General features: G+C 37.1%; 1 protein-coding gene across 1 annotated transcript in view; it reads right to left on the bottom strand.

The window, feature by feature from the left end:
• The window catches only part of AK9 (adenylate kinase 9), a 2653312-nt gene that overhangs the window by 1684760 nt on the left and 958657 nt on the right, over window positions 1-9895 (bottom strand). The gene's annotated exons all lie outside the window — the stretch shown is intronic.

The raw sequence follows: 9895 nt of genomic DNA, 5'->3' as shown, positions 1-9895 counted from the left end.
ACTGATATAGATGTTTACAAAGGGAAGGTACTTTGGAATGTAAATGGTCATTCAGGGCAACATTTTCAGCATATTTAATGTCATTCAGTACTACAGAGTGCACTGCCTATCACCTCTATTAGGAAACTACTGTGTAACTAACAAACTTACATCTTACATAAAATAACATCTACCTTAAGAAACATATTAATCTGCCATTCAAGATCCAGGTATGTTCAGAGTGAAGCATGGTAGGGTGGGCATCTCCTAGAGGTACAGTATCAATGGGATTTGTAAATACTCCACAAAAGTTAACATCTGGGTATATAACCGAAACCACCAATGTTAAGAATATACAAGTTACATTTCTGAAAATAAAACAGGCGATTAAATGGTATTGTTTGCATTGCTACTAACAAACATGAACAACACAAATTGTTGGCTACTGCGGTTTGTCTGCATTGGGAACACTTCATGGTTACATCTTTAAACAACAAAAAAGCCAGGCTATTGAGTATCTCTATACCTGAAAAGTAATTCTCTGGCTCGTTACAGTTAACATTTCTGTCATATTATCTGTAAGCAAATTATTTTGTTCTATTGTTAAATCTTCTTTGTTACAACTAGCCAAATAGGCCTTTCCATACCTCTCAAGTGTACCTCATTACGAGAAAAGTACCTCATTTGGGGTCTTAAAAAGTTAATGTTCCTCGAAGTTCCTCAAAGTTCCACATTGAAAGAGCCTGTCACACATTCAGTGTTAGGAATTTTTTTACATGAAATCCATGGTAGATAGAAATTAATCATATTAATTCATTAAAGGATTATCTTTATGAGTAAAACTAGCATATTTTAACCATCCTGTGACCTTCCTAGTTGAAGTTGTTAGTAAGCCATTAGTATGTGTTCCACATTTTGCCCATTTGTTCCACATTATGAAGGTGAGTGTTCCTCATTTTGGAGTTGGAAGGTTGAGAGCTATCGGCCTTAACAGTATAAACACAGCCTTAGTGGGAGTGTGACTTGTGCTTTACAGACCTTGGTGCCTAATTCAAACAGGTTTGTGATAGATCTTCTTACTGAAAAGATTGTTCTTGGTGTCTTAATTCTACATATCACTGTGTCTTGTACTTATTGTAGGTCGTTGTGGCTTGTATGCATTTAAAACACTTCTTGATTACATCTTTAAATAAAAGAAAACAGCAACAAGCTACTGAGTATCTCTACACCACAAACATAAATCTCTGGCTTGTTACAGTTAGCATTTCTTTTGTATTTTCCCAACTCTCCCTTCCTTTTGCTTCTCTGATTTTAAACATCCAGTGTCTCTGTTTTCTGACCCTTAAGGTAATCTGACTGCCAAAGTTCCTATTCTGTTTCATTGATATTGTTAGCTGCATATACTTTTTAAATACTTTCCCCACTATTTTTCATAGATCCAAATACTGAATGCTCCCTCAGCCAACCAGTATTGCTCCTGAAAAACCTCTCTTACTATAATTTGTCTCTGGTAAATCCTCCTAGTCTCATCTCAACTCATCTATTTCACTGCTGGGAACTAGTACATCATACTGGAAGGTCCCTCTCTTTAGAGTGCTAAAGTTCAAGTTAACATGTGTCTTATCTTCCTATCTGCCTAGTACGCTGTGCACTGTTTGGAAGGTTTGCCCTTTTTCCATATTTCTCTGAAAATCTGCTCATCCTAGTCTTCTAGTACATAGACCATCCCCCAAAAATTCATTTCAATACCATTCTTTCATTTTGCACCCCTTTTCTAGTATATATTTTATTTATTTTCTTTTGTTGACAGGGTTAATCCCACTAGGATAGTGGCCTTATCTCAGGGGAGACCTGAGGTGGTATTTCTATTAATAAGAGAAATTTGACCAGGGCATCAGAGAATTTCCCCTACTCATCATTTTTGCAGGTGGGACCCATTTTGGAGGAGTACATCCTGTTTCCGTTCCAGATGCAGCCCAGAGAAACAGAGAGGTGGATGGAGACAGAAGAAGATGATGGAGAGGTGAAAGGATTGGAGGAGAAAGCAAACATCTAGACTACAGAATGTGTGCAGGATTCTGAGGAAACATTTCAAAGAAATCTGTTGGAATCAGCAAATGATATATGTATAATTACAACCCTAGAGTTGGGAGGGTTGTGGGACGATTTACTTAAAGAAATAGTGCAGAGTGTTCCAGAAAATTATATTTCCTGGGGGTCATTATGGAGAAAATACAAAAGAAGGATGCAGAGACAATCCTGAAGGATAGTGGTGGGATGGAAAAGAAAACATATGCAGTGAAAGTAAAAGAAGGCAAAAGTGGAGTATCAGAAAAGAAGGCATAAGAAAATGAAAAATGGAAGTACTTGGTAAGGATTCAAACTAAAGAAGACAAAGAACTAGACAGGTACAAAGTATGGGACAATTTAATAGCTCCTTTGGGTGTAAAAGTACATGAGGTAAGAGAATTTATTTTTATTAACAAAGAGACACTTTGTTACATTGTATTTGAGACTGCTTTTTCAATGGAAAATTTTCTTGGAAAATGTGAAAAAAAGGACTGTATCCCATGGAATCTTTATGTGCTTAAAGCATTTAACAGGGAAACAAAAAGAAAATCCATGTACAATTTCAAACAGATGTAGAAAGAGAGACTTTGAAAGGACATTTAAGAACTTTATGTAACAAAAAGAAAATCTATGTACAATTTCTAACAGATGTAGAAAGAGAGACTTTGAAAGGCCATTTGAGAAGTTTATGTAACAAAAAGAAAATTCATGTACAATTTCAAACAAATGTAGAAAGAGAGACTTTGAAAGGACATTTAAGAACTTTATGTAACAAAAAGAAAATCTATGTACAATTTCTAACAGATGTAGAAAGAGAGACTTTGAAAGGACTTTTGAGAAGTTTCTTGGAATGAAAAACATCACATTTCGGAAGAGTTCTTCTTTAAGTAACTTAACTGGTCTGACCTTCAGGATGGCAGCAGTATAACCCAGAAGGTCTCCTGCCAGAATTCAGTTTTGTGTAGAAGACTGTGTATTTAAAAAAAAATCATATATTTTCAACAATGGAAAAGATGAAGAACAGGATTTACACATCTTCAAGGAGTCTTCTCAGAACGATAAGTTTATCATCCTCTTTGAAAAGCTGTTTTCCGTAGCAGCATATATGACTGAGTCCAGAAATTATTCAGTCAGCCAGCAGCATCAAGTAATTTAGGTATACTCTGACATAATGGAACTTAAACAAAACATAGAAATCTTGAAAGAACAACTTAAAGACAAAAAGCCGAAGTTGACAAACTATGAAAAAGTATACAATGACGATTCAGTTATATTAAAAAATGAGCATGCTGATTGGACAGCCCAATCAGAGTGCCCATTATCAATCAAGCATATACCAAAAGAATAAAGTGCAGCCAACTAAAGTGCCATTGAGCAACCAAACTTTCTATTGGAATATGCTGAGGAAAAGAAAGCAAAGGAAAACAGAAGAAAAATTAGGTACATTTTCAAAATTAAAGAAACAGAAATTTATCTGATTTTTCCATCTATTTCTGTGCTGTCTCTCATAAAATCTCAATGGAAAAAAAACAGCAAAGGAGATTCTCTTTTCTCAGTTGCTTTACCTGCACTGCACGTATGTACTGCGCAAGCGTGTACATGTACATATGCTCAGTATATCAGTAAAGAAGGAAAAACACAGAGGAACACTTCAGCACCCTTATACAAAGACATTATTTAAAAATTGTATAATAGCAATAATCCACTCCTGGTTGTGGGTATATCAGGATTTACACACAGTTAGTTTTGTATAATCACTTTTGCACTTAGCCCTTGTAATCGAGCCATGCCAACCATGGGTAAAACCTGATATACCAACACCCATTCGTGGATTATTGCTTAAATATTAAAAAGAATAATAAAGCAGATGATCTTAAGACTAGCTCTAGATTCTTTGCAATATTTGAAAAAAAATATAAGATGATGGACCACTGACTTTCATAAAAATGAAATAAAAATCATTCTCAATGTGTTACATTGACCAGTGAAAATTAATAGAGGAACTGGAAGAATTTGCAGAACTGGAAAAAAGTTACAATGAAAGAAAGTATCTAGACAAGTTATAATGCAGAATTCCTATCAAGCTAAAGAATTTTTGGTAAATATAAGTAGGACTACACAAGAATAACATGGCAGACTTTTACAAACAGTTTATGACTTCTCTAAATAAAAAAAATACATGCATGACAGCAACTTTATCCATATCAGGCTGAATTATATTAACATGGAGTATTTGCCTCATTTGAATGTCCTGATGTTTTAACTGGAACACAATTGTTCATTGTTCATAAACTAAAACACTGCCAAAAATAACAGAGCAGTTACATACACCTTTGTCACACCATTGGTCCAGTGCATCCTTAAATACCTCTAGACTTCCAGCTTTTCTAATATTTATTGGCAAACTATTCCATAGTTTACCAGTTCTTCCATGTAAGGATCTTTTCCCCACAGTACTGTTATAAGAAGGATAGTTTACAAATAAACAGCTGTTTCTGGTTCACATAACATAAGCCCTAAATTCATTTCCTAGTGTTTCTGCCATGTTGTCATTATTCCCACATTTATAGATCTGAATTAAATCTCCTCTTACCAAGATATATATATATATATATATATATATATATATATATATATATTACATGAAAAGAATGTTAACTTTTTAACATGTTATCATAACACAGGTGATTTACACTAGTGATTCATATAATAAAACTATTTTTGGATCTTTTCCACCCTGTACTAGTGTGCGCAAATATATAAACTGGTAGATGTACCATGTTCAAATATAGGTCTTACTACAGTCTTGTAGATATGTAATAAAATATTTTCTTTCCTGTTTATGCTTCATAAGGCATCCTTTATAATTATGTAGCACTTTCTGCTTGTCACTTGAGCATCACCCCATACAAAAATTCTCTATCTACAACTATACCAAAATTCTTAATCTTCTCCTCACTTTCAACTATAACATTAGTTATGACATACAGGTAACATGGACTGTTTTAAACAAATTGCAATATTTTCTCCTTGAATTAAAATCCATTAGTTTTCAAAATGACCACAAGTATAAGGCATCCTCAAACCCCTGGTACTTAGCTAGACCCCCTTTATTAAGCCCACAGTTGCCCCAATTTACATGTTGACAGCAAAGTTGCTAATCCATATTCTAGTGTCTACTGGAAAGTCTGACATAATTAATGCAAAAATAGTCCTAGAACCAATCCTTGTATTATCAGTTATTTTCTTTAAAAACGGTATAATATGCTAAAGACTTTAAACTGCCTTAAAACTAATAATGTTTCACAGAAAGTAGATGCTTGAAACTGAACTTATAGGGGTGGAATGGGAAGAAAACAGAAGAAGACATTGAAAAAACTCAGACCCTCCTCAAAGCCAATTTGGTAAGAAATAATAAAGCAGTGTTATTTTTTTTTCAGATCAAAATTATTTCTCTAAACAAGTTCATTGTTATGCCTTTGCTCCTTTAAGAAATGGAGGATGGAGTATATTTTTATATTTAATGGGAAATTTAAGCTTGTCTAATTTATTTATTTTATTTTACATTTGTTAACTGGGGGTGTCTGACTGAGCCAAAAAGGCCCTTTTTCAGCAGAGGCCTGGGGAGAAAAGCTCCACATAGAAAAATTACAGATACATTTAGAAATTTAGACATGCATTAAACATAATTTGTTTTAAATTCTGATTTAAATAATTACCTAATTATTAGTCAAATTTTATAAACTGTTCTACTGAAAATAAATGTAAAAAGTTCTAAGGTCATGCTATTTTAAATAACTTTATTGGAACAAAGTTTAATGTTTTAGGCACTTTATAAATTATAACGTGATACTCAGCTTTATTTTTTAGTGCTAAACATTATTTATATAGGTTTCATTTTTGCATTGTAATATCAACAGTAATCTCTAAAGGAAAACAGTACCCATTTCTTTTATTATTTATCAAATGTGCATTTGCTAAAGTGATATGAGACTACATTCATGTATTATTTATGAGAAAACTTTCTTGATTTATTGCTCAATGCTTATAACACTGAATGATTAAACATTACTACAGGTACACTTTAATATCATTATGAAAGATATAGAGAAGTCTATTTTATTTTTATAATGTACATGAGGATCTTTTCCTGATAAGGGGTGCAAGTTATTATGGTTGAAGTGTTAATCTTACACAATTAGAAAATAGTGAACTGTAACTTTAAATACATTTCTTATATTATTTAGCAAGTTAGCATTTCTTAAAGAAATAGCTGTTTCTTTTCTTTCAAATAAATTAACATTTATGACAACATTTTGTCACTTTTATGAGAACTTCTTAATGTATTTGTTCTTAAAGAACAGTTTAAATATTAGTTCTGACTGAATTTAGTACTATTGCTATGAAGCACACAGACAGCTTTTTATTACACTTTTATAAACACTATAGTACAGAAATTTGTTTGCAGTTGTTTGTTGATAAGAGGTTCATTACATTCTTCTCAGAATGTTAATTTCAAAGAATTAGCAAATGAATAACTAATATACTCTGGAGATGTAAAAGACTATGATCATATAGACATAACTTTACATGAATTAATGCTATTATTTTAAACACTGTTTTGCATTGTTCTGAAGTTCTAACAGGTTTTAGGATAATTGCCTATACCAACTGGACTACTGATGGGGGGGTCTGAATGTAGGGTCTGTTGACAAAAAAGGTGAATCCTTTAACTCCATGTGGTATATAGTTCAATGGAGAGGGAGATACTAGTAAGAAGTATTTTAGTGAGTTAAATAAAGAAAATGAAAAACTTGCTTTCACTTCTTGGACCACAGCAGGGATTTTCAAATTAAATTAAAAAGAAAAAAAGTTATACAGTAAATTTAAGAGAGAACATGATCAAGTTATTTTATTACAAGGGACAACTGGCAAAACTTTTAGTTATGTACTCACCATAACTTCAGATGTTTGGGATCCATCTCGCCTACATTCTGAATGATGGGTTCGGAGCCGATCCCTCGGCTCCGACTCGGCACGCTTATGCCAAAGAGCGAAGTCTCTTATTGGCTGAGCTTACTATATCCCAGGATGCACCACCATCAGTCCCCCAGATCTAGTTTGTCCGCATACATGCACACATGCATACCCTGCTTATATAACATCGTCAGATGAAACAAGATAAAAACAGTGGAGCTCAAAACCGTTCTATCTCTTCTGATCTGCAAGGCAGGGGGAAGGAGGGTGGGTATCAGGAATGTAGGCGAGATGGATCCCAAACATCTGAAGTTATGGTGAGTACATAACTAAAAGATGTTATGTGATCCTATCTCGCCTACATTCTGAATGATGGGACAGCGTCCCTAGCACCTGAATCCTGGGTGGCTCACTGGAAAACACTCCTGAGTACCGTGGAACCAAATGAAGCTCGTCCTTTAGATGCCACATCCAATTTGTAGTGGGAAATGAAAGTGTGCGGGTTGGACCAAGTAGCCGCAGCACAAATTTCCGAAATAGCGAGCTTGGAATGAAAAGCTATAGAAGTAGCCATAGCTCTGGTAGAATGAGCTTTGATAGATGATGCAAGTTGCTTATTTGAAGAAGAATAGGCCTGAGTTATGCAATCTCTGATCCATTTTGAGATTGTAGCTTTTGTGATGGTTTGGCCCAATTTATTATCTGAGAAGGACACAAACAACTGGTCTGACTTACGAAGTTGCTGAGTCCTGTCTAAATAGAAGCGTAATTGCCTGTGAACATCCAATTTATGGAGAGTGTATTCTGCTTCATTAGAGAATTTTGGAAAGAAAACTGGTAGTTCTAGAGATTGTTGAAGACAGAAACTAGAGCAGACCTTTGGGACAAAGGATGGATTAGGCCTAAGAGATACTCTATCTTTGTGGAAAATCAGATATGGTGGTTTAATAGACAGGGCTTGAAGCTCTGAGACTCTTCTTGCCGAAGTAATAGCCACTAAGAATGCCGTTTTCCATGACAGATATTTCAATTCGCATGTAGCAGCCGGTTCAAAAGGGGGAGATGTTAATGCGCGAAGCACTAAATCAAGATCCCACGGAGGTGCAGGATGAAAAATTGGTGGTCTTAACAGACTCGCACCTTTAATGAATGTTTTACATAGCCTGCTGCTCATCAAAGGAGGATCCGTGGATTCATGGAATTTAGAGATAGCAGCTAGTTGAACTTTAATAGTTGAGACAGAAGATCCCTGATTAAATAGGGATGTTAAGAATTTCAAAACCTCTGGGACAGGAGCAGTGATAGGGTCTAAGCCCTTGAGTTGAGCCCAGATAGCAAACCTCTTCCACTTACTGAGGTACAATTTGTTAGTGGTGGGTTTGTGGGCCGAAGACAAAATGTGAACAACTTCCGGGTCTAGCGTGTGACTTCTAACTAAGGTCGGAAGTGGAGGAGCCAAGCTGTCAATTTCAGAGATTGAAGGGACTGATGCCAATGTCCTGACTGATGGATTAGCAAATCCGGGATCAGGTCTAAGGTCCACGGATCGTCCACTGCATGCTTTTTCAGGTAAGGAAACCATATCTGACGAGGCCAGTATGGGGCAATCAGAATCATTGAAGACCTTAGCTGAGAAGCTTTTTGAATGACTTTGGGAAGGAGTGGAATTGGAGGAAAAGCATAAAGCAACCCTGTTGGCCAGGGTTGTGCTAGAGCATCCATGGCCGGTACTTCCTGATGAGGAATCAAGGAGAAGAACCTTTGGCACTTGGTGTTTTGTGGAGTCGCAAATAGGTCGCAGCACGGCGTCCCCCACCTCTTGAAAACCTGGGCTGCTACTGTGCGGTTTAGAGACCATTCGTGAGGAGAGAGAATTGTCCTGCTTAATTTGTCCGCCAACACATTTGACTTTCCCGGGATGTGGGTCGCTACCAAGAAGCGGTTGGTAGCTACAGCCCATTCCCACACTCTCATGGCCTCTCTGCAAAGGGGATACGATCTGGTCCCTCCTTGTTTGTTCAGGTACCAAACCACCGACATGTTGTCTGTGTGGATGGCGATAATGCCCTGAGGAAGGAACTTGTGTAAGGCCTGTAGGGATAGAAGTACAGCCCTCATCTCCAACACGTTGATGTGGAGAAGAGCTTCGTCCGGAAGCCAGGAGCCCTGAACTAGCCTGCCCAGACAATGCCCCCCCCACCCTATCTGGGAGGCATCTGTCGTCAGGGTAACCACTGGAGGGGGGAGAACAAAGGGTTTTCCCTGATCCAAGTTGGATGTCTGAAGCCACCAGCGCAGGTCCCTTTGCATAATTCCGTAATCATGATGTGATGATTGAGGGAAGATCTTGAAAGGACCATTGAGTTGATAAGAGCCACTGAAGAATCCTCATGTGTAACCTTGCTAGAGGAACTAAAAGTACCGTGGCAGACATTGAGCCTAGAACCTGTAGGACCATCCTGGCTGGGGCTTTGGATCTCGAGATCAGAGCTTGAACTTGGCCCTGTAAGGTTCGGATCCTTTCGGCAGGAAGAAAGACACGCATCAATCTTGAGTCTATCTCTGCTCCTATAAACTTTATGCGCTGAGAGGGCAGCAAGACAGACTTTGACCAATTGAATGTAATCCCCAGGGAAACACCCAGGAGATGGTGGCTTTGAGGTTGTCCATAAGTAGATGCCTGGTGGTGGCAGTCAGGAGCCAGTCGTCGAGATAGGGAAACACTTGGAATCCAAGGCTCCTCAGGTGAGCCGTCACTACTGCCAAACACTTGGTGAACACCCTGGGGCTGTGGTGAGACCAAAGGGCAGAGCACAAAATTGGTAATGACTGGCTCCCAGGCTGAAGCGCAGATACCTTCTGGACGCCT

This window comes from Protopterus annectens, chromosome 1.part0 (genome assembly GCF_019279795.1).
Source record: "Protopterus annectens isolate FY-2018-M chromosome 1.part0, PAN1.0, whole genome shotgun sequence".
NCBI classification, from domain to species: Eukaryota; Metazoa; Chordata; order Ceratodontiformes; family Protopteridae; genus Protopterus; species Protopterus annectens.
Note: the sequence above shows the minus strand (reverse complement) of the source record. Positions and strands in the feature narration are given on the sequence as shown.